Below are 23,862 nucleotides of genomic sequence, written 5' to 3' on the forward strand. Positions count from 1 at the left end.
AGCCAACATCTTACCAATCTTCAAGACCAAAATATCCAATTGGTTGTCATCCAATGTGCTTGAAATGAAATTCACCTTTCTATTTCTTGTGCTATATTGAGCACCATTAGTTGCTATCTTTTTTATCAATTCCCAAGCCTTGGTATGTGTTAAATCAATTAAAGCTCCCCCACTAGCAGTATTTATGAAAACCTTATATTTTTCACAAAGTCCTTCATAAAAATATTCTACAAGGTTCTCATTAGAAATTTGATGGTGAGGGCACTTAGCAAGTAACCCTTGGAACCTTGCCCAATATTCATAAAAGGATTCATTAAAACCCTATTCAATCTCATAAATTTGTTTCCTCAAATTTGTAACTTTAGAAGAGGGAAAGAACTTTTTCAAAAACAATCTTCTAAGTTAAGCCCAAGTAGAAACTCTAATATGGAAGGGATAATTGAAATACCATTCTTTAGCTAAGCCTTCAAGGGAGAAGACAAAAGCTTTGGCTTGCACTTCATCAACATTCACATTTATGGGCTTCATAGTATCACACACAAGAAAGACAATATGCAAGAATCTATGGCAATCCTCACTTGATAATCCAAGGAATTTAGGCAAAGTATTTATTAATGAAGGTTTAAGTTCAAACATGTTCACATTAGGAGCCATGTACAACCCACAAGGATTATCATTTCAATTAGGGGAAGTCAATTGCCTAATGGATCTCTCATCTTGAGGATTATAAATTTCTACAAATTCTCTATTGATGTGTGCATCATCATGCAAGTTGTGACCCATAGTTCTATTGTTTTCATTGTTGTTTCCTAACCCTTGGCCATTGCCTTGACCATTACCTTACCCACAAGAGGATCTACCCTTTCTATTAATGAATTGACCACTAGATGATTATCAATTTGTGGTTGTGATCTCTTGAGTTCCTGAAGAGTTTTTTTTTCAATCTTGAGATCTACTTCAACAAATGTTTTAGGATTGGCATGGGTCATAAACCAAAGAATTCAGCCAAGAGTAAGACAAACAACACAACACAAGGCTCAAAAGAGAGACAAAATGTACCCCAAGTGGCTCTAGAAACAAGAAACAAAAATCAAAAATCAAATCAAAACACAAAAGCAAGGGAAAAATTTTCTGTGTTTCTTTAAACTCAAAAAACAAAAAGTTAACCACACAAAAATGAAAATCACTGAAAAGTAAAGGACAAAGAGTTAGAAATGCTCATTTGAAGACCCTTTGCTTGTTTTGGAAACTCTGCAGCTTGCTCTCTAGAGATAGTAAACTTGTCGATTTTGTAGCAGCTAATCCACACAAGAAATTCCCATGAAACTTTTATGAGAGACAAAAGATAAACATAGGAAACTTATATAAAAATTTTAGCTCAAAATTATTTCTCAGCCATTTCCATAATTTTTCACAATTTGGTCCACGGTTCTTGAAAAACAGGGTTTCGTCCATATGACCATGTGATCTTCCAACAAACGTTCCAGCAGGACAAAGCCAGAGCCAAGAAAAATGATCAACTATGAAAATAAAGATAAGACAGTAAGGAAAAAACTGAGACTTGAACCACTCAATTTGGACGCTTAATGTGAAAAGTATGCCCACTCAAATTTGCTACCAGGTTTAGGAATCTTCTAAAAAAGCTTCCTGTACCTTGTAAGACTGTAAAATGTGAAAAAATCAATTTTCAAGTTCAAAATTGACCAAACCAGTTTTAAAATGAAGCTAAGAGATATATCTTTCAAGGTATCAAAATTTCAAGTCCAAATTATTCCAGACTCGTTCCCGGTATATTTTTGAAATCGGCCTAGAAACACTGAAAATAGAGCACTGTTAAGTACACTAGGAAAACGAAAGTTGCACAAATATTTTTTTATTTTTTTAAAAAATGATAAAAAAACACATAACACACAGAGAAAAAACTTATAAAAATTGAAAACAGAAATTTTTATGATTTTTGAAAAAATTTTCTAGAAACACAAAAATTGCAAATTAAGCACCAAGAAAACTATCGTAAGAGCTAAACCTAGTCTCCCCGGCAACAGTGCCAAATTTTGATGTGATCATGTCACTCAACCCTCAAAATTAACTAAAGCTAATCCTAATGTAATACAAGGCCAACCCTAAGTCTTATCTCAAGGAGGAGGTTCTAACTACCTAGGCTAGAAAAATTAGTGAATAGATTAACCATTGAATGAGATTGTTAACTAATTGCCTAATGAAATTAAATGCAAACTAAACTAGAGTGTGATGGTTGGTCTTCCTATTAAAGTAGGAACCCTAGGGTGTTGTTAATGGAAGAATTCTAGTCTCTAATTGATTATGGAAACTCACTCAACCTTTCTTCCTTAGCTGGAAAAAGTGTTTAATTAAGATAATTATCTCAAGCAACCTATCTTCACTAATTCAATTCCCTAAGTGCTTATAACAAGCCCTTAAGTTGTCTCACATTAGTACAAAAATGACTTTTTATAGTGGTTAAAAATGACTTTTTACAGTAGTTAAACAGGCGATGTTGTTCCAAGGGATATAGAATATCCCATCTTTTTATATTGGTTATACACCTGATGTAAAAACTAAAATTTCTACATCAGTTATAAAGCCAATATTAAATATTATATACAAAAAATTAAAAAAAAAATAACCTGGAACCTTTTACATTAGTTAGGCTTCCAATCGATATAAAATCGTGAGTTTTTACATCAGGTGGCCCTTGACCCAATGTAGAAAGTGTATTTCTACATCAGATGAAGGGCCACCTGATGTAAAAACTGTAGAATACTTCACCATAATACAAAAATGCCACCACCTTAAATTTTTTACACCATTTGCCTTCCAACCGATGTAAAAAGTACCCTGTAAATTTCATATTTTGTACTAGTGTCACTAGCTTAGTTTTAAAATTAACCAAGTGTTTAATTGTATTTCACTCCCTAATAGCCATGGTCTATAGGTAACTCAAGCACAAAACTATGCAACTCAGCATTTAATCAAACATTCACTAAACATAATACATGTAAGGTTAATGCAAGACTAAACATCACTTGAAAAATCACATTGACATGATATTACTCCAAGTGGTTGAAATTCTAGAAACTAAAAGGAATGAAAATTATTTCAACAATTATGTTCCAACACAACCAATTATCACAAACTATTAAAGTCAAATTGAACTACAATCACCCATAGTCATAGTATTCTAATAAAATTGAAACAAGATGAAGAAATAGTTGAGCTTAGCCAAGTAAAGACTTCAAAACTCTTCTTCCATCAACTCTCCTTAAGGATTCCAGGGAGATTCAAGTTAAAAAACATCAAGAACACTTTACTTCCTCCACGAACACATGCTAGCCATGGAAGATGATCCATGCTTCTTGATGATTTGATCTTCAAATCTCTTCTAGATGATTAGGGTATGGTCGTCCATGATAGGGGAAGAGAATGGTGGAAGATTTTAATGGATCTGATGGTGAAAAGAGAGTGATATGGGTGCTAGATGAAATTTTAGTGTAGAGAGAAGGAAGAGAAATTCAAAGACACCAAGAACTAAAGAGAGAAAATGTAAAAGATGAATGAAATGGCTTGTTGATTTGAAATAGGGCTGAATGGGATGTGTAATTAGAGTTTTCCATCAACTGAACCTAATTAAAATAATAGGAAAAGAAATTAAAAAGGAAATGGAGCCTTGTCACATTTGCAAGGTGGTATTCTCCTATTGGCTTGTAGATGATTCGAATGTGTGTGTAATTTCACATGTGTTATCTACATTATTTAAGCTAATTTAATCTCCAAAGGTAGCATAAATCATGCCCAAATTTCAGCTTTGACCTTATGAAGTGTTGACGTCAATTGCCCAATTGATGTACAAGTCACATGCCACCTATGTCACATAAATCACATAATTCAATTAAATAATATGTGACATAATAAAATATAATTAAAGTCCATAATTAAATTCATAATTAAAAGGAATAATTTATTAAAATGACAAAGTTTCAGGCTGCATAAAATTACATAAAAAATTTCACAAAGGCAAACTGAAAACTAAGTCAAACTAAGACACTTAAGAAAGTGTTGACTTTTTATTTAATTACTCCCAAGCTAAAATGAATTTCAAAAATCTAATTTAACCACTCATCTTCTAGATATAAAATATATTTTGTCAATTTTTTTGTACATTTTCTCAAAAGTTCATTTTTGGATCAAAACATCCCTAGTGCATTAAGCACTTAGGTAAGTTTTCAAATCTAATACAATGTGTGTGCACTTTGGCTAATAAAATCTTAATAAAATAGTCCTAATTGACATAGATAAGTATGTAAAAAATGTATTCTATTACACATTTAAGTATTTAACAAATAATTTAGGTCTCTTTTGCTTGTTGGAAAGGAACTAAATGGATTGGAAAATGGTAGAATCACATCTCAAGACTTGTGAAGAATGTTATTCATAGAAAAGAAGACCAATAATAAGTCATTATTCAAGAAAAAACAAGTTCATGTTCCCTTGTAACAACAATCCATTCTATCTTGGTACTTGCCTTTTAATAACTTTCTTCAAAGGTCCTTGGATGTGATTTTCCCTTAAAAAAATATAGATAAAAATATAATGATCATGATTAGTAGAAGAGATTGAAAGTCTACCAAAGAGGGGTAAATTGGGCTTTATAAAAATTTGGCTAAAAATTAAAATTAAAGAGATGAGTTTAGAATGATATCACCAATCATAGAGAGTAAATAAGAGAAGCTTGCATAAATGTTTATCTTAGTTTAGCTATAACCACTTAAGCTTACGTCCAATCTTTAAGTACCACTTGAGATTTTCTCCACCAAGACTAGTCTTGGATCTTGGTAGCCTAAGTACAATTCTAGACGCACACTAGAGTCTAAGTCACTCATCATTACAAAAGTAATGAAATAACCCTCTTAAACTCCACGAGTTTAAGATCCCCTATTATAAGATAGAAAGATAGAGATGAACAGAATAAGTTTAAGAATGAAATATTACTATTAAATACCCTCTTTAAGAGTTGATATAATCAATAAAGATCATTTGTAATGAATGTGAACTCAAAAAGTTGATAAACAATAAATGAGAATAACTTGTGTGTTTTTGTGTGTGTTCTTGTTCACCATCTTCATAAATTCTCTAATTTATAGTTGGGCTTTATAAATGATTCGTTAAACTCATGAATATACACTACTATAAAAAAACACATTTTACACTAGTTAAAAAGGAACTGGTGTGAAAAGTGTGAGCGGTGGCATTTTTGTAAATAATTAGATTTGATATAAAACTTTCTACACTAGTTCCACATATAACCAATGTAAAAACTACTTTCTATACCGGTTGTCTTATGAATTAGTGTAGAAAGTTGGGTATTATTTCTAAATATAAAAATTTAAATAAATTATTTACTTTCTCCATTGAGTCTTTTAAATACCCGGTGTAGAAATTTTTCAATTTTAAAAAAATTATTAACTATCCACACTAGTTATTTATAATGAGTTTAAAAAGATTAAAATAAATTTTAAACTTTAATATTTTTAAAATTTAATAATTTTTTTACACCGGGCTTTTACAGTGTAAAAACATTAAACCTTAAACTCACCAGCTCCCTTTCTTCTTGAAAGCATATATTATTTTTTAAGGAACATTAAACAAATATTTATTTTAAAAACACTATCCCTATTGAAAAAGCAAAAACCCACCCCTTTCGAAATCTCTTTACTGTGTGTCTCGGGCCCCATGCCACCCCTTGGTTCTTCCTATTCCACTTCAAAACCCCATCTCTCACTCTCATCCCCTAAATCCATGGTTGTCCCTTTTGTTCTTAGCGTCGTCCATTGTCTCCATTGCCGTGGGTTCGTGTGCTCGGCCTCCTCGTCATACCCCTCGGCGGCATCCTCGTCAGTTGGGTTCATCTCTCTTCTCTTGGATTAGTGGGTTTGTGGATCCTTGAGTGCTGAGGTACAAGTTTTAGATTTCATATTTTAGATTGGGGTTGAGTGGAGTAGATTGGACCTATTTAGATCTCCTAAAATTGGGTTTGATTTGGCTGATGAAATATCTATTTTCCTCTTTCTTTGTTTTTTTTTTAATGCCTCAACCTAAGATTGATTTCAAAACTTGGTCTGATGTATTGATTACTTCTTCCTTTTGTTTTCGTATTTGACTGTTGAGGTTGCAAGTCTCTCCCATGATTTAGATTAAAAAAAAACAAAATCAAAAAACAAAAGGAATGTTCAGAACTCAATACCCCGCTTCTTTATCTATGTATTTGTAAATATATATTATGAAACAAGTAAATGGGTTCGGTGAACACTAGTTTTCTTGGGATGCACCTACCTGAATTTTTGTTTCCAGAAAAACGTTGATCGACTTTATATGAAGAGGAATATTGTGAAGGTTTATTTTAAAATAAATTTATTTAATGGGTTGTTGCAATTCATAACACTAGCTTGAGTTGTTAATGGCAAAAATGGGAAGAAAGAGTTGTGAGAATGAGTTAAAATGACTAAATCAAGTGCTAATGCACATTAATATCGTGGATTGAAAATATAACTTGCAAAATTAGTCAATTTACTAAACTGATATTATTAGTTGGAGCAACACGATGGGAAACAACTCTATTTGAAATCTTGTGAAATCAATTACCATAGGATAGTGGTAAAGTTACGTGGTAAGTTAATTTCAGTAAAACTTATCTTGCATATGTTTATTGATATGGATTTGAAAAAAACATTTAGTTTAGCTATAATGTTTATCTATAAAGATTTGAGGTGACTTTGGATAAGTTAGCTATAATTGGCTAGTTATCTGTATCGTGTGGCCAGGTAGTGTGTTGATCCTTTATTCCAAATAAATAAATAAATAAATAAAAACTCCAAGTCTATCGATTCCATTCCCACTTAAGCAAGATGATCCGTTCTTTATACTGTATTTGCATAAGTGACCAGTGTTATAATATATAAGTTATAGTACTATTATTTATATGATTTATGAACAAAATTTCTTATATTATTTTACCATGATAAGCATAAGAAATTTTATATATAGAGAGAACATAATTAAAACTCAAATACAAGTGCAATATTATTTATAATGAGTTATAATGTCATGTATGTGATTTGTGTATGCATCAAAATCATATTTTAAATTGCATGACCAGATCACAAATTTAAGGCCTAATTAAGCAAATTTGTAAAGGTCTTTTTTTTTTTTTCATCCTTGTCAGTACTACCAAGTGAATTTCACTTTTTTCTTTTTGTTTTATTACTATTATATTTATATGCACAAACCATTTAAAGCATTGATCTCCTTGACCCAATCCTTAATTCATTAAAGCGTCTTTTATAAATCTAGTAGTGCTATAGCCCAGCCCAATGGTCTAAGCTCATTAAAGTTTATCGCCCAATAACACACACGCTAATTTAGCCTTATAGTCTATACAAAGTGGGTAAAGTACTTATAAGTTGTGACGAAATGGATTGAAATAAGACAAATGGAAGTTATTTGTTTGAAAAAAAAAAAGAAAAAAAAACAAAATAAAATTGATGGAAGCGAACATAAACCTTTTTTTTTAACTTATAATAATAATATGATTAATATACTCATGGCATGGCACAAAATGGCACAATCATAGATGAAATTGTAATTTGCACAGAATAAGTTTTAATTGCTTATTCTATTCCAATCGTTGCCATAAAAAAGTAATTATTATTGAAACTAAAGTAGTCACGAATATTAATAACACTTGAACTTCAGTGAATCAAAAATTTGCAGAAGGAAAGTTATAATTGCTTGTTTCATTCTAGTTATTATTAGAAGACAAGTAGTTATTATTTAAACTAAAATAGTCACTGATATTTACTTTTTTAAATTGAGATATTTTAGTCACTTCTCAAAAAATCATTCATGTAAAAGAGGTCTTTATGAACTTAAGAAGAATTATAGCATTTCACAGTACTTCATTATGATTTGCATGTTTCAAAGGGATTTTTCTTTCATTTTTCCAAAAATTTTCTGGTAATTAATAAATCATTTTGAATAATAGAAAACTTAGAAAAAAAAAATTGTAAAGACACGGACAGAAAACACATTGTCATTATTAGTCTTTTTTTTTTTTTTTTGGTCGATGAAATGAAAGCACATAGGGACGGGTACTAGGCCCTTAAATCAGAAGGTATCAACTCATAAATACATTATAGAGAACTTGTGAAGATCAGAGCTCCATTAGCATGGCTAAGAGCCTCCTTAGCAACCTTGTCAGCTATGGTGTTAGCATCAGGACTGCACCACAGCACGTTCACCCTCTAGTCTCTATGCATCATAACTTTTTGTAATTAAAAAAATTCTTAGGGGGTCAGTCATCATTATATTTAAAAAAATAAAATATGAAGAAAATAAAACACGTTAACTAAGGGAGGCAAATATATGCTTGTTGAGCTGCTATAATTATTCATTAATAATATTATCAACAAGCAAATACTGTGTGAGAATGTTATTTAATGAGGTATGAATTTAGCGTTCTACACCAAGTTAACAACTCTCTTATACTTGTAACTTTAGTTGTTTATTATTATTATTATTATTATTATTAATTCAATTCCTAGGACTCGGCACTGGTATCAATATATAAGCACCATTATACTTACTTTTAAATTTAATCAAAGTTGAGATTCACATTATATTATAAGTCTAATGATGACCGACCTCCTATCTATTTTGTTTTAATTACAAAAATTTAATTGAAAAAATGCATCCGCTCAACTGCTAAGTAATTGTTGAATTATATTTTTGTAAATACTTCTTTAAGTACCATTTGAGCCTAGATGCATGTCATGGTCCTAGTGAGCCATTGAACCCCAACTCACATAAACTTTTTATTCTAAAACATTACACTTTTAAAAAATTATAAATGGTGGTTATATTCCTATAGTGTAACTCATATCAATTCATATACTAATGCACAAAGAAAATGTCACAATGATATGTCAATGGAATAAAAATAACTTACATATTTTAATTTTAAAAATTTCATTAATAATGTGAAGGTTCTATGAATTGGAGTGATTTCTTGTCTTTTTACAGGACTTTTTAATATGGCCAAAGAGAAAATAAATCATGAAATGGTGACAATGTATATTTTAACCCAAGACAACTCATATATCTATATTGTGGGAAAAAAAAAACAATGCACAATGATGTAGATTTTTTTTATTAGGATTTGACCATGCCACACTTTATTCTCTAATAATTCTTATAATAAACTTGATTTTATAATCAATCAATGGTGTGTTTCCTAGTCAAGTAAACTCATGACTCTTCACCATGGAGGAAGTGGGACAACAATATATGTCTTTTTCAATGTTTGATTGTAATTCATATGTCAAAGTAAACTCATTCGTAGTTAACTTTTTATTAGTGTAATTCATACCAATTCATATACTCAATGCATAAAATAGGGGCAAAACTGACTTTTGAACTTAAGGGGGCCAATTATATTTTTGAAATCAATATATAGTGTTAATTAAAGTTTTTTATAACTTAAAAAATCAAATCACAAAAAAAATATTTAATCTTTTATATACAATTCACATTTTTCAGAAAAAAAATGACTTTTTAACCCGTCACTTGATCTACAACTCTCTCTTATCATTAATACTTTCTATTTTAATCTAAAATCCAATTCTAGTTATTTGATTGAAAAAATACATTAAATACATAAATTTAATATCTAGGTTTCTTCTATAATAAATTATTTAAAATTTTGAACCATTAGATATTGATGATTTGGCGGAATATGATAAATATTGAAATTTTATAAACAAACTAAATAAATATGTATATATATATATGATGAAAATTGCATAACAATATTTAGCATACATAGAATAATCTTAATTAATATTATATGCACATTAAATAACAAAAAAAATTCTATATTAATTCAAATGATCAATTTTTATAATAATTAATAATTTTTCAAATAATTTACTTAAAATAAAAAATAAAAAAGACTTATAATTATATATAAATATTAAGTATCATTCTTTTTTATTAATAAAAATTTAATGTTAATTAACAAAAATATTTTAATGAACTAATAAACTAAATATTTTTAAAATGTGCAAAAGAATTATATAGTTTATAATGTGTGTGTGTGTTTTTTTTAATATAATATGTATAATAAATAAAATTATTGGAAGCCAAAAAAAAAAGGAATGGGTCACTGTTAGATGAGGGACTAAACCAAAGTGGAAATTAATAGGAAAGAGGTGTGGGAACCAATTAAATTTAATGTGGAATAAAAAGTTGATGTTCTGTGCCCCTGGCATAAAGAAAATGGCACAATATTGATAGGTTAATGGAATAAAATTGACTGATGTAGATTAACAAAATTAATGGGAAGGAGGTGTAGGGACCAATCATATGCTGAAAAGCATTACACTATGATGTAGACTTTTTGTTAGAATCTGACAATAGCACACGTTATTCTCTAACAATTCTTAAAATAAATTTGATTTTATGTTCAAAGAGTGTTGTATTTCCAAGTCAGGTAAACTCATATGTCTTTGCATAGAAAAAGTGGGACAATAACACGTGTTTGTTGAAATTAGAATGGTTCATAGCATGTGGACGTAGAAAAAATGGGACAATAACAGGTGTTTGTTGAAATTAGAATGATCAATGTGGACATTTGAGTGTCTAGTTGCTTTCAAGACAATATCTTTCCTACTTGTTATAATTCTTCAAATAAATTTGATTTTTATAATCAAAAAGTGGTGTATTTCCAAGTCAAGTGAACTCATGTGCTTGGCATGGAGAAAGTGGGACAGTAAGATGTCTTTGTCGATGTTTGAGTGCAATTCATATGTCAAGTAAACTCAAATCAATTCATATACTCATTGCATGAACCAACTTTTGAATTTAAGGGGGCCAAGTATATTTGTAAAATCAATATTTTTTCAACTTAAAAAAATCAAATCATAATAAAAAATCAAATATTTAAGGTTATACATACACTTTTTTTAACAAAATCGCATGATAATTTCAGGAAAAAAATGTAGTTTTTTCCCCCATCGCTTAATCTATAGATCTTTCTTATCATTAACATTTGTGATTTTTTTATTTAAAAATTGAATTCTACTTATTTGATTGAAAAATAAATTCAATACCTAGGTTTTTTTATAATAAATTATGTAAAATTTGGAACCACTAGATATTGATGATATGGGGGAAATAATAAATATTGAACATTTATAAACAAATTAAATCAATATATATATCTATATATTATGAAAATTTAAAAAAAAATATTTGTCATACTTAGAATAATCTTAATTAATATTTTATGCAAATTAAATAAAAAAACAATTCCATATTATTGTAAATGATAATTTTTTATAACTAATATTTTTTAGAGTAGTTTAGTTAAAATAAAAAAAAAAGGCTTTTATGTATGTGCAAATTAAATAACAAATAAAATCTATATTATTGAAAATGAGAAATTTTTATAATAATTAATATTTTTTAGAATAATTTACATAAATTAAAAGGAAAAAATATTTTATGTATGTGAAAATTAAATAAAAAATTAATTCTATATTAATGCAAATGATAAATTTTTATAATAATTAATATTTTTAAAATAATTTACTTAAAATAAAAATAAAAAAGGAAATGTATATAAAAATATTAAGTATCATTGTCTTTTTATTGATGTAAAGTTAATGTTAATTTACAAAAATTATTTTAATAAACTAGTAAATCATATATTTTTATGATATCCAGAAGAATTGTATTGTGTGTCTGTGTGTATTAATTAATATAATGTGTACGATATATAAGGAATGGTCACCATGGGATGGGGGGTGCTAAGCCAAAGAGGAATTAATGGGAATGAGTTGTTAAGGCCTAATTACATATAACGAGGTCAGTGCTTAGGGTGAAGAACATGGCACAATGTTAGGTCAATGGAATAAAAGTAATTTATGAATATTTATTTTGGTCATTTCATTGATAATATGGAGGTTCTATGAACTGGGGTGTTTTCTTGTCTTTCTACACAACTCATTAATATGGCCAAAGAGAAAAAGAAGTCATGAATGGTAACAGTTATTTAATTGTATAAATAATTCTCCTAGTCAAGACAATTGATATACCTATATTTTGGAAAAACATTGCACAATTATGTAGATTTTTATTTTGATAGAATTTGACTATGACGCATATTAGTCTCTCAGTATAATTCTTAAAATAAATTTGATTTTATAATTAAAGAGTGTTGTATTTCCAAGTCAAGTAAACTCATGTCCTAGGCATATATAGAGGAAGTGGGACAATATGTTTGTTGAAATTATAATTGTCCATAACATTTTCACATTTGAGTGTTGTGGTTCTTTTAAGACGATAGCCCTCCCACTTGTCACGGATTGGAATTGACACTGAGAAAGGAGAAGAAAATAATTTTACTAATTTCACATGCAAACTAACAATAAATAAATAAATGCTCATTGAGAGATTTGTTAGCTCCAAATGTAATTTTATAATAATTTCAATGCTCTAAAGTCAATTAATATTATTTAAATGTTACTTTTTTATTTATATATTAGTCATAAACTATACCAAGTATGAATAGGAGCTACGAAAGAACCAACTTATGAAGGGTTTTTTGGTCCAATGCATATGACTTAAGGGTCAAATAACAATTGGGTGATTGAAAATAAAATAATAAAATTTGAAGGGAGGTTTGTGTTTTTTCATTATTAACTGTATAGGAGGCTTTTGTAGGTTTTAAAAATAAAAGTGACGTATTTGTAATAAAGATAAAATAGAAGGAAGGTCAGTGTATTTAACTTTTTTTTTTGACAATGAAAAATATTGAGATTTTATAATTGAGGAAATTTCTTAGACATTTCCCACTCACTGACATAACCTTAGAAAAAGGAATTTCATCTTAGCTTCCCATATTCATGATTGAACTCAAGTCAACCTGAATATCTTTAGAGTAGAGAACGGAGCACAATAATTCCCCTCTTACTTGAAAAATACCTTTGTAATTTCTTAATAATTTTATTCTTTCAGTTCTCTTTCTCTTAATTTTTAATTCCTTTTTTCTACCTTTTTGTAGAAATACTGTTAAAAAAGAAAAGACACAATATTGGGGATTTTGTTTTTGTCCAACTGATATATACAGCAGATTCTACTTAGTACGGGTGTTTCTAAAATAATTTCAAAATGTTTCATTAAAAAAATAAAATTCATTAGCTTTATTCAAATATTTAGTCATTTTTAATTTCTTTTATAATCAGAGGCGTATCTAAGAAATTTTTAATTTTACTTTATCAAATATACATGTTTTAATGATATATTAACACGCACCAATATTTAAATAGGGTTTCTTATAAAAAATCCATATGTCTTACAAATAAAATAAACAATTTTTTCTCTCTATGTAGAATGTTATATTAGAAATTGAATATTAGATAAATTATTTTTGCCAAGTTCAAATATTTAAAATATGATTTTATAAACAGAGCAAAATAAGTGTTATTTTTTGACACACACATATACATAATTTGGATACTTATGATAGGAAAATGTTTATTTTGATTTAGGTAGTACATCATAGTGTAAATTTTACTTTGATTTTGGTTATTTAGTAGCTTATGGAAATATTTTCTTGTAAGAATAATTTTGGTTTGAGAATCAAGTTATTAAAGTCACTTTCTAACCCATAGAAGGAGGAAATTTGATAACAAGAAGAAATCAATGCCTAGATAAATTTATGGCCTGAGAAAGTATGGGCTCATTTATTTCGAATAAAAACTTCCCATTCATAATATTGATAAATTTTATTTCATCTACTATAATCAACCATAATTGAATTAAAAAAATTATCTTTGGATTTCTTTCTGTACTAAATATTATTTTCTTTATCATGTATACATGTATCCTTGTGTTGGATATAATTGTGTTTGAGACATAGTCAGACAAGGATGGACCCTTGTGTGTAAGGTAGTGAGGCAATTTTCTCCACAAGTCAAGGAAAAAATTACATGGAGTGACCATAAATATTTGCCTCCATTAAAAAATTTCGATTACTCCCACCCCAAAGAAAAGAAATGAAAATTCATGTGACCCCATAAAAATTTAAGTTATTCCCTAAAACTTTATTTGACCAAAATCTTATTTGTGTTATCCAGAGTTTTAGAAAGAAGGAAGAAATAATTTTAAAAATATTTTTTAAAAATTTTAAATTGAAAACTGTATGGCAAAATTTCTATACTATACAAAATAAGTAAAGTAAGTTTTATTAAGTAAAATGAAATGTAACATACTAATAGATATAACTTTAATTTTTTATGCATGATTGTTTAGTAGTATTTAATATTAATAAATTTTATATTTAATATAATTTAATAAAAATATTAATATTTATATTAAATACAAATTTTCCTCCCACTAATTAATATTTTCGGGTTCATCACTGCGGTCAAGTACTAAATATGAGTTCTTCTTGTTGGACTCAACATCATTTCTCATTAAACATAATCTTATTGCTAGAAAGTGTGCGCCCATTTTGTAAACCAAGTCATTTCATTGACAGCAAGCTAAAGGGGTTCCATCTTTTGACTAGCGGCGCAGTGATACAAGTTTGTTTCTTGGACCAGCTGCACAATAAGTCAATAATAATATTTGTATATTTCTGTCAATTCATTTCGAAGATTAAGGCTGCGTAGAGAAAACGACGCAATTCTATATTTGACAATTTATAATAAATAGAGTAAAATATTACATATGATTTAAATTTTTATATGAATTATTGATAAATTTAATTTTATATAACTTTACTCTATAAAATTTTGATATGAATTATTTTGTAGGCCATAGTATCCCAGGTCTTTGACTTGGATTAATTTGGATTAATGAGGACTCTTTGGGAAGTATACTTTACCACTAAGAATTTAACAATTGCTAGATATTTAGGCTTCGAACTTGAGACCTCTAGTTAAAGTAGAACACACTAATATAAAAATAACTTTTTACAGCGGTTAAAAATGACTTTTTACAGCAGTTAAAGAGGCGATGTTGTTTCAGGGGGTGCAGAAGGTCCCTCTTTTTACATCGGTTATAAACCCGATGTAAAAATTGTCAAAGCTCAAGTATTTACAACTATACAAAGCTATTTAATTATTAAAAAAATAATAATTGTCTAAATTATCAAAATTGCAATTCCTATGCATAAAAATTGCCAAATCAGACAACTCAATTCATTTACAATTGTTTATCAAGTATTTATCAACTATACAAAACTATTTAACTATTAGAAAAACTAACAATTGTTTAAATTGTGTCAACTATCAAAATTAAAACATGTCTAAAAGTAACAAAAAACCTCACAAGTTCTCCACAAAATAGGTTGCCCAACGTATGTGGATGTCTTCAATTTCAACTTCAGAAAATGCATCTGAATTGTCGAACATCTAAAATTTGATTCATAAAATAGGCGTATTAATCAATCTCAAATAACATAATAAAATAAAACTTTTAAAAATATATTTACCTCTTTTGTAAATTCGGTCATGCCTAATGTGATAATATTAAGCATGTGTCTCATGACATATAGACCGCACAAGTTCATCCTCACTGGTTGTCTATGACTCTATATAAGAACAAATCATAAAAAATTAGTAAGAAATCTTAATAATTGAACATATTAATAAAGTGTAGCATCACCTTTGGCTTAATCCATGTAGGGTCCTTGAGCTCATGTCCATGCTTTTGTAAGACTACATTTTGATATGTTCTCATTGCCCTATGATCAAGATCACCAAGTTAGTAAAAATATTCAAAAAAAAAATAAATTAAATAGTTTAGTAAAAGTATTCTTACAAGTCAATCGTCTTCTTCATTTTTTTTCCCAAGTTTGTAATGGAGAGAGCACAAAAAGACAACAATGTTGCTCTTCATTGAAAGAACAAATAACTGCCAATGGTCCCTGCTAAATATGATACAAGTTAAAGTAAATCCATATTGAAAAAACTATTAATTATAAATTGATCCTTATGAGTGCACATATGGAGCCATAAAAATGTCCTTTTTGACTTCACATATTCTCTGTTGGAGGTACGCGGCCCTTAACTCTGGAGTATTACCTTTCTCTGTCATGTGATGAGGGCAAAGGAAGCCAAACGTATCACCTTTGCTCGATGTAATGCACAAATGATGAAGATACCTACAACAATGCAATTATATTAGTTTACTAAACTTGATGATTAAGTTTACTTACAACAATGCAATTTTATTAAAGAAAAATATACTTACATCATAAATAGTTCAATGTGTAGTGTGGTATGCTAATTATTCAACAGAAGTCGAACCAAATCTTCCCATTCAATTGTCACTATCATGTCTTTCTTACCTACAACTTCCGGATCCATTTCTAAACTCTTGAGTTCAAATGATAAATCATACACCATTAAGATCATTCACTAATGTGGAGTCAACGAGGGTTGTGGAAGTTTTGGGAGATTCGGCGAGGAAAACTTCTACATAATAAAAAGGCAAGAAATAGTTAATAAAAAATATATATTAGGAAGTTGCTACATAATAAAAATTCATGAAATTTCGTATCACAGATTGAACCAGTTTCACAAGTCTCTTGGGCCATAAGATAAAATTGCTAACAGCTTCAACCACAGTCTTCACCTCATCAGTAGGGAATGGAACCAAAGTATCTAGCACTTTTGGATCTGCAACCACCACTCTTACTTAATCATCTTGAATTTGCTTGTGGTGGATGGTTGACCCCAAGCTGTAGATGCTACCAAGAGCAACCAAGCGTTTATCAAGATCTTCTAGAAATATCTTACACGGTTCACCAATGTTGTCACCAGAAGGACCCTCTGACACATGCTCAAGAACATTACTCCCTTTTGTACTATGAAATGCAGGAGACATATGAACTGGTTCAGCAGTTGTCTCCTGTCATGAGCTCATCATGCTCATCATCTCCTCCTTCATTTTCTCTTTCATTTGTAGAAGCAGAGCTGTAAATGAAGCTTCAAACTCATCCTTAGTCTGCTGCCTCACAGTGGATATCAATGTATCAAGCTCTTCTCTAGTCACTACACCTCCTGAATTGGGACATGCAAGTGCTCCAAAGTAGTCCTTAATACCCACACCATATCCAACGCCCCTTACACGACCCGGATACTCTGGCTTGCTTGTAGCAACTGTTAAGATATCATTTCTACCCTCTAGAATGAAGCTTCCTTGGGCTTGTTGCTCCTTAAGAGCATCCTATAATATAAAAATAACAATATTAATTAATAATATGTACAATTGTATAGAAATTTAAAGGGACAAGGAATAATAATTTTACTTACAATCCTCTTGACAATCTCCTATGTTGTCTCACTTGTATAGCCTCTTTTCTTGTACTGATGTCCATATCTCCATTTCTCCTCTCGAGAGAAAGGTGATGGTGGAGAAAGGAGTATGGAAGGATCAGACTTGGCTTCTTCTTCTCTCTTCTTCTGTTTCTCTGCCATCAGTATATCATCAGCTCTAGCATAACCTCCACGAGACAGGGTGTGGGGGCATTGATTCCGCCGAGCAATTTCTTACCCTTTAACTCATTTTTCCTATTAATAAATTAAATTTTAGATTTTATAATTGAAGTAAATCTAAATAAAATTTAAATCAATTAAAAATCAACAAACCAAAGCCTTTTTAGAAGTCCAAATCCTAATAAATTCTTCCCAAGTATCTTCATCAAGGAACTGGTATGTATTAAGAGGATTGGGACGAGCCTAACCCTCTGGCACCTCGATAAAGATATATCTTCTAGCAAGATCAGTCTTAAAATTTCTCCAACATGTTCCACAATAAGAAATCAACTTGTGTCGACAATCTTGATTAGATGGAACATCGTATGTGAGCTATAATGAAAACATAAGATAATAATCAATAATTGCCCAATAATATATAACCATAAAAAAATTTTAATTTTTAATTATTTACCTGAATACTTTCCCAAATATGTTCCTTCACACGTTCTGGCACATCAGGCCAATCCTCAAACACAATAGGAGGCTTGGTACGCAATAAGAGGCCAAGAAAACTAACAAACTTGGCTTTATGTGGCCCTATCAGATTCCATCTCCGGTCAAATTGAATTGGTAACCTACACCTAGCACTCCTACTTAAAGTCAGATGTCTCAATCATGTGCCACATCTCCCCCTCCTTACAGACTAGCTCTGACTTAGCTCCTCACTAGGGGTACCCTGACTCGGCTCCCTACTAGGAGCAACATCATCAATTGATTAGCTTGTAGTGGGCTGGCTCTGAGTGTCATCACCTTGATTCTCCATATTCCTATTAATTCAAATAAATGAAATTATTTAAAAAAATAATTAAAGATAAGATAATTAAGAAAAACAATCCCACAACATAAATTTAATTGAACTAAATTAATATACTTTAATTTCAAAATTAAACTCATATAAGGATATTCTCCCATATCCCTTCATGGTGATCACTTCTTATGGCATGTTCATCATCTACTTCATCTACCACATCCAAAATTGGTAGCCCACTTGAGAAGTTAGGAGTTTTAGAAATATCAAAATTTGATTCGTGATCGTCATTACTATCAATCGTCCTTTTTCCTTTAAGTGCTATTGACCAATTTTTATTTGCTGGATCCGTGACATAGAAAACTTGTTTAGCTTGGTCTGCCATAATAAATGGCTCATCTCCAAAAGTTAGTTTTTTAAGATCAACCATTGTAAATCCAAACTTATCATCATGAATACTATTGACGTCAACCCACTTGCATTTGAAAATAGGAACTCTAAATTTTGTATAATCAACCTCCCAAATCTCTTCAATAACCCCAAAGTAAGTTCTGGATGCTAGTTTAGGTTTCTTATCTTTTAAACTAGAAAAGTGTACGGCTTCAACCATTGTCATAACTCCACTATTTTGCACCATACTCTTCTCATCCAAGGACTTTGTATAAAAGGAATATCCATTAATATCATAGGCACTCCAACATATAACATCAAATTTAGGACCTCCAGCCAACCATTTAACTATTTTAGAGACACCACTTTCATTCAAAATTTTCTGCTTGAACCAATCCACAAAAGTCCTATTATGCTCTTTCAACAACTTTTGTTCTGTCATTCTCATTCGATAATTTTTTGCCTTTAAAATTTCTTTATGAGAAGATATGTAATCTTTAACTTCATCAATATTATTCAAGATATATAAATGTACTTCTTGTAATTCATCATGATTCATGCTCTTCACTAATACTCCACGTGTGCGTTAACCATATTGCCTTTTCTCATGATGAGATTTAGGAAGTCCAATTGATTCTGTACTTGACAAGTAATCAGAACAAAACTCCATAGCTTCTTCAGCAACATATTTCTCAACTATCGATGCTTCAGGTCGAAATGGATTTCTGACATACCCTTTTAGTATTTTCATGTATCTCTTAACTGGGTACATCCATCGTAAATAAACAATGCCTTACTTCAAGATTGCACCAATATGGGAGGTCAAAAAAGATAGACTTTTTTTTCCATATGCCTTTTGCACCAGTATTCTTTTTAGTCTTACCAAAGACAATATTAATGTTTTTCACACGTTCATACACCTAATCCTCAGTCAAAGTATCCGGAGCATCATTGTGTTCTTGGTGACCATGAAAAGCTTTCTTCAATCTATGATATAGATGATCTCGTCTAAGAAACCTCTGATGGCCAAGGTAGACTGTCTTCCTTTCATGTTAAAGTTGATGGTAGTTTGTGCTTTCTTTACAAATTGGACAAGCTTTATGACCTTTCACGCTATAACCAGACAAATTTCCATATGCAGGAAAATCATTTATAGTACAAAAGATCATAGCATGTAACTTAAAATTCTCCTTCTGATTTGCTTGAAACACTTCCACACCTACCTCCCATAACACTTTTAAATCTTCAATCAGAGTCTTAGGTAAATATCAATATCATTTCCAGGTTATTTTGGTCTTGAAATCAACATGGATAGCATCGTGTACTTCCGTTTTATGCACAACCTAGGTGATAGATTGTAAATCACTAAAAGAACAGGCCATGAACTATGTATACTACTAAGAATACCATAAGGATTCATTCCATCGGTAGAAAGTCTAAGCCTCAAGGTCCTTGGCTCATTGCCAAATTCGGGAAACAATTGATCAATTTTCTTCCATTGAGGAGAATCGGCTGGATGTCGAAGTTTTTCATAAGATATCCTCTCATTTGCATGCCACATCAAGTTCTTGGCATCATTAGTATTTGCAAACAAACGCTTGAACCTTAGTATAATTGGAAGATACCATAAGACCTTTGTAGGAGTCCCCTTCTCTTTGTACCATGGTGCCTCACATTTTGGACACTTCTCCTCCCCTTCAAGCTCTTTTCTGTACAACACACAATCATTAAGACATGCTTGTATTTTTTTATACATCATACCCATTGGACACAAGATCTTCTTGGCATCATAATAATGATTTGGTAGTGCATTACCTTTTAGAAACATTGTTTGAAGTAACTCTAACAACCATGTGAAATATTGGTCACTCCACCCAGCTCTTGCCTTTAAGGTAACTAGTTTTAACACCCCAGATAACAAACTAAAATCAGTACACCCCAGGTATAGAGGCTTTTTTGTGTCAGTGCACAAATTATCATACACATGTGCTCGTTCAAAAGCCTCTTCCCCAACATCACGGATCATGTCCTCTAACCGATCTTCATTCATTTCTATTTCATCATCAAGATTATCAACTCCCACACATTGACATGTGTTACTATAATTTTTCAATCGTTCACCATGCTAAATCCATATTGTACAATTTTTGCAAATCCCATCACAAACTAAGTGCTCTCTTATTTCGACAACACCTAGTCTCCTCTCATTCAAACAATTAATACAAGGACAATAGAACCTTTCACTACTGTCAACATCATTTTTCTTAGCAAATTCCAAAAATTCTTTCACCCCATTATCATACTCGTCGCTCGTTCGTCTAGCATTCATCCAACTACGATCCATGTGTCACCTCCTAAAGAATATAACTAATGTTATTACCTTCAAACTATTTCAAGAAACTAAGTTCCTAATTAATTTAAGATTTGAAAAAATTTCGGCAGAGTCTCCCCTGAAAATTGGATCTCCCAAGACTTTAAAAAAGAATTTACAAGAAAAAATTGACAATTTAAACCAAATAAATGATCACATGCAACAACCTGAGGCCTTATGAAGCCACTAATAGCACTCTTAGCAACAATCAATATCATTAAAAACTAAATTTAAGCAATTTAGAGGAAAGAATGAATTCAAAAAAAATTTTGACAGAGTCTCCCCTAAAAATTGGACTTTCCAAAAGTTTTAGAAAATTTTGCACGAGAAAATTAACAATTTTAAATCAAATAAATAATCACATACAACAACCTGAAGCCTTATGAAGCCACTAACAGCACTTCCAGCAACAATCAATATCATTAAAAATTAAATTTAAGCATTATAAAATTTAAAAATTCATATACAACACATACTTAGATGACGGCAGCTGCAGCAACGGCTCAACACTAAGAGAGTGAGGAGGGGAGAAGGAGTAGTGGCAGAGGCACTGAGGAGGGGGGCGAGCAAGAGGGAGGGAGGGGCAGGCGAGGGAGGGGGAGGGGGAGGGGATGAAGGGGAAGGGAGGCGGGTGAGGGGGGAGGCAGGGACGAGGGGGAGGGGGAGGGGGGCGGGGACGAGGAGGCCGGGCGAGGGAGGGGGAGACGATAGGGAGGGGGCGGGCGACGGGAGAGGGAGACGAGGGGGAGGAGAGCAACTGAAAGAGAGCAAATGAATGGAGGAAGGAGACTAATGGAGGGTAATTTTAAAAAAAAGTCTACACCAGGTGAAGGGTCACCCGGTGTAGAAAACAAACTTTTTACATCGGGTGGACTCACCCGGTGTAAAAAGTTGGTTTTTAACATAGTGTGAAGGTCCACCCGGTGTAAAAAGTGTCAAATAATTCAACATATTTACAAAATGCCACCGCCTTTATTTCTTACACCATTTGCTTTCCAACCAATGTAAAAAGTACCCCGTAAATTTTATATTTTATACTAGTGACAACTCCTTGCAAGTTGATTCAAGCATCTAGTGGTATTTTTATATGAATTATTGAAATAACCAATTTTAACTTTGAGTTATATATGTATAGATAATAATCCATCAAAATTTTAAGTCACGAGAACCCCATGTTATATTCTTTTGGTAAAAGTAATGGATAAATTAAAGGGAAAATGATAAATAAATCTCAATTAAATAAATAAATGATAAAATAGAAGGATAAAATAGAGTAGTTGTTTTAAAATCCATAAAAACTAATATTAATTTTTTTGGGCAAACATTTATAAAATGACCATAATGCCTTCAAAAATAATTAAATGATGACCTTATAGCAATAAATGACTACTTTCCAATATATTAATTTAAGGGCAAATTTAATAATGTAATCAATGTTTTAATGTATATTTTTTAAATTTACGTTCTTAAACGGAGGGAATGGTTGAAACGTCACTCTCCAATCCACTAATATATGCTGCCAAAACTTTTCCCAACTTTCTAATCTAAAAATCAATCGCTTTACTATGAATAGTAATCCGTAAGGAAACAAAAAATAATGAAAATGAAAAATAAATATAAAACTATCTGAAAAATAATTTTATGGAATAAGTTCAAGTGTTTTTATGTTTTTAATTATTCCAGGACACCTTGTATCTGTTAGAAATTGAGTAGCCTATGGGTGTGGATTTTTTTTTTGGAATCCCCATTTAAAATATAATTTTTATAATTGGAGTCAAATAAAATAAGTGTCATTTCACGTAAAAATCAACCCAAATTAAAATAACAATCAATATGTGTTTTTTTATTACATTAGGCTTTTTGAAACAAAACTATAGCTTCTGGCTAACCAAAAAAAGACAAAATAAAACAAAACTATAGCTTGTACAGAATATATAGAAAAGAAGATTGCTAAGTATACTCCCTCCATCTATATATAAAAGATTTTTTTAGTCAAATCACACATATTAATAAAAGTTTGTTTTTTGGTTAAAATCTCATTAAATCATTGTAATTTTTTAATTCTTTTGCCAAATAATGTCAATTAATATCATGGTGGTAGTGTGTAAAGTACACAATTAATTTCTCTTCTCTTTTTTCAAGACAAAGGCAAAATTATCTAATTATTCAAAAATATCACAACACCCTTTTATATTTAGAAACAAAATAAGCTTTTAAAAACATTCTATATATATAGAGATGGAAGGAGTAAGTTACTTCTAACTAATTTAAGCATTTTAAAAAAGTTAGTTTTATCATTAATCTTTTAAAAAATTAGTTGTTGTTTGAGTTTCACCGTTATTGACAACAGTTATTTTGTTTGATTAAAGCTGAGTATGTTTGTTACTTTGTGTTAAACAAGATAATGGGGAGTTGAAAAAAAGAAAGATTACTAATTTGTTAATTATGTATATGTTAAATATATTTTATTAATGAGGATTGAGTGTAGCATAAGATACTAATTCCTCATGACAAACTAAGATTTGAATTTCTATACTAGAAGAGATACCTACATTTAGTGCTTGACTGTAACTTGAATAAGGTAATACCTGTATGTAATTAAAAAAACCTTATATTTAAAACAGACGCGTGTAGTAATTAACATCACAAGATGACTTATATTTTGCCTGATGTAATTGTTTTTTTAATTATCATATTATTTTTAGTATTAATTTTCCTGACCTAGGATCTGG

The 23,862-nt window shown here is 30.4% G+C and overlaps 1 non-coding gene across 1 annotated transcript; it reads left to right on the plus strand.

The window, feature by feature from the left end:
• The first annotated feature begins 247 nt into the window (after window positions 1–247).
• Window positions 248–354, plus strand: LOC129314742 (small nucleolar RNA R71). The gene has a single exon (XR_008594250.1). It is a non-coding gene; the product is annotated as a small nucleolar RNA R71 (small nucleolar RNA).
• Window positions 355–23,862: the final 23,508 nt, after the last annotated feature.

The sequence above is a fragment of the Prosopis cineraria genome, unplaced genomic scaffold (assembly GCF_029017545.1).
Source record: "Prosopis cineraria cultivar Desert tree isolate PC_DT_omini unplaced genomic scaffold, ASM2901754v1 PC6, whole genome shotgun sequence".
Classification (NCBI taxonomy): Eukaryota; Viridiplantae; Streptophyta; class Magnoliopsida; order Fabales; family Fabaceae; genus Prosopis; species Prosopis cineraria.